Genomic DNA, 3,033 nt, shown 5'->3' with positions numbered 1-3,033 from the left:
GCCCAGGTTGTAACAGAGTCAATTCTCTTTTTCATTATAAAATATTTCGGTACTAATAGTTACCTTTGATGATAAAATTCGTCGACGCCCGTCTAACCTTCCGACGATTTGCAGAATTGTCAGGAATTTCTCCTTTTAAGAGAAATTCTTGAACCTGTATATAGAACGCAAAAGAATCCATATCGCTAGACTGTCGTAAAAACGTTGGCGGTGACAGGAAGTGGAAGCAATTTCGCGCATGCGCAGTACAAATCGTGTTTCCGGTACGGATCGAGTAGTCACACAGGTGAACTACTTGACTAATTCCAGTACAGAACCTATAGGATGTTGCGCATGCGCGACTGAACGAATCACTCCCCGAGACGACTCGTTCTTCCCGAGTCACATTAAAGATTTGTTCAAAACGAACGAATCGTTCAAGAACGACCCAACACTACAATACAAGCCCTCGCGCGCACATGATCACTTTAGTCTTTGCAACTTGGGATCTTATCTATTCACCAAGAGCTTGTAACACTCCAAAGAGAAAGGAAAACTTGAAATCGCATCATATGACCCCTTTAAAGAACATTTTTAAATAGTAGAGGACACTTTGGACCTCACAAGTATAGTCAAACCTGTACAACCCGTACACACACACACACACACACACACAAAGCAGCTTCACAATTCATGTTTGGGGGCATGACTGTAATTTATTTTAAGCCTTCTTTACCTTCTTGTACCACTAAAGCACAAAAAAAACATGTTAATTACATGTTTGCTCAAAACTAGAATTACACAAGGAGGAAATGCATTGACCATTCACAAAACATAGCAAGGAAACTTACACCTACTCTCACACAAATGCATACTCAACCTCTGCCCACATTAGCAGCACCGCTGGCTGTAAACCTTCCCCTCATAAACAGCACTGGCTTTCTCACAGCAGCCTTACATGGCGCGAAATACAGAGGAAAGCGCGCACACTTCTGTAGGTTTGCACACTCTCTCTCTTTCTCTGAACTGCAGTGTTCAAAGACTCGTGTCAGCCGGAGAGAGATACAGCATCTGACAAATCGCTGGAACAGCCTTGCCCTGCGTTACCAACATGCCACCCGCACCAGGGAAAATATGTCACTGCCAATAAACACATCTAGAGCACGCGTATACACAAGGAGAGACTGTGGAACAAAGCTGCAAAGGTTGTTCCCATGTTGCACGCTTTAAAGTGTCATCAAACGAGCTCTGTGGGTGATCTGGGTTAGTATGCAGTGCGAATATACCTGTGAAATCTGTCAAAGCTCTCTTGGAATACTTGATTCTGATTGGTCAATCGTGACATTCAGAGGTCAGATATTTCTTAACATTTACCGTCGTTCATTTGCAACACAGAAACAACCGTAGACTGGCGCCATCTTGAGTCTCAGGTAAATGACCTTTTAAAGAGATAGTTCACCCATTTTTGTTATTTGCTCACCCTCATGTCGTTCCAGATCTGACAGTCTTTCTCTTTAATTAGTCACATTTACTGCTGCGCAGTAAAATTTTGCAGGCTAAATTGTAGTTCAATAAGAATCCACGTGATATCGAATTTTACAAAAAAAAAAGGTGCAGTCACGTTAATGAAATTTCTGTGAAATTTTGCACAAAAATGTCCATTATCGATAGTCAATAGTATGCACCACTCACAAATAAGTCATTTTCAAACCAAGCAGCTTTCTTTCGGTCAAAGTGGAAAATTAAACTAGCCTTTAGTTGAAACAACTGCGATATCTGCAAGGGGAAATCTTTTGCTCTCAAAAGGATTTCTGTTGCATGGATTGCTATTGTAATAAATTTTGCCAGAAAAAATAAAATAAAATAAAAATAATTACCGTACCTTGAGGGTGAAAGATTTTCCCATGCAGATTTATTAAAGGGTTAGTTCACCCAAAAATGAAAATTCTGTCATTAATTACTCACCCTCATGTCCTTTCAAACCGTAATTCAATTCAAGTTTATTTGTACAGCGCTTTTCACGATACAAATCATTGCAAAGCAACTTTACAGCAAATTAATTTTCTACAATATTTAGTGGTAGCTCATCCGTGGTGACTGTCAGTTAATGTACATATGGCAGAAATGTACGGAAAAATCAATTAAAGACGTAATCAAACAGACGATGAACACTATTAACAGCAATTATTATATGATTTTAGTAAGACCTCCGACTCTCCGTACCTCTGTAAGACCTCCGTTCATCTTCGGAACACAAATTAATATATTTTTGATGGAATCTGAGAGCTATCTGACCCTGCATAGACAGCAACGCACCTTAAATGTTCCCAAGTCCATAAACGTAGCAAGGAGATCTGTAAAATAATCCATGTGACATCAGTGGTTCATCCGCAATTATACGAAGCTACGAGAATACTTTTTGTGCGCAAAAGAAAACAAATAACGACTTTATTCAACAATTCGTCTCCTCCGCATCACCCTGTAAACAGCGTATGCTGTTCTGTGTCAGCTGCGTCACACGGATACGCCGTTTCCATTTAGATCAAATCACAACAACGTAGGAAACAGATCAGGCGTGACGCAGCCAGGGTTGGGCAAAGATACATCAAAATGTATTTTAAAATAAAATACCAAATACCTTAATTTTAAGTGTATCAAAATAAACTACAAAATACAGCAGCCACACCATGTATCAAAATAAACTACTGTATTTTAAAAATACTAAAAAATACTTTTACAAGGGAGCATGAAATTTCTTCACAAACCTTCCATCAATTGGCCTATTTGATCTCGTTTACATGCACACCAGTAAGCTGATAACTCACAAATATCAGCTTATTAAAATAACCAGCTTTCCCCGTTTACATGCACATCAGTAACCTGACAACGCAAGTAAGCTGCGTTTACATGACTTCATTAATAAATCAGCTAATTTCCCTGTAGTGACGTCAAAATATAATAATTCGCTGATCTGACTCAGAGTATTCCATACATTTGTCAGTTTTGATGTTAAATTAAGCTTGCAACATGTCAACTTGCAACATGTCGGGAAAC

Source organism: Sinocyclocheilus rhinocerous, unplaced genomic scaffold (assembly GCF_001515625.1).
Source record: "Sinocyclocheilus rhinocerous isolate Xijiao unplaced genomic scaffold, SAMN03320098_v1.1 scaffold2321, whole genome shotgun sequence".
Lineage (NCBI taxonomy): Eukaryota > Metazoa > Chordata > Actinopteri > Cypriniformes > Cyprinidae > Sinocyclocheilus > Sinocyclocheilus rhinocerous.
The sequence above is the reverse complement of the archived record's forward strand: the minus strand, read 5'-3'. Positions refer to the sequence as shown.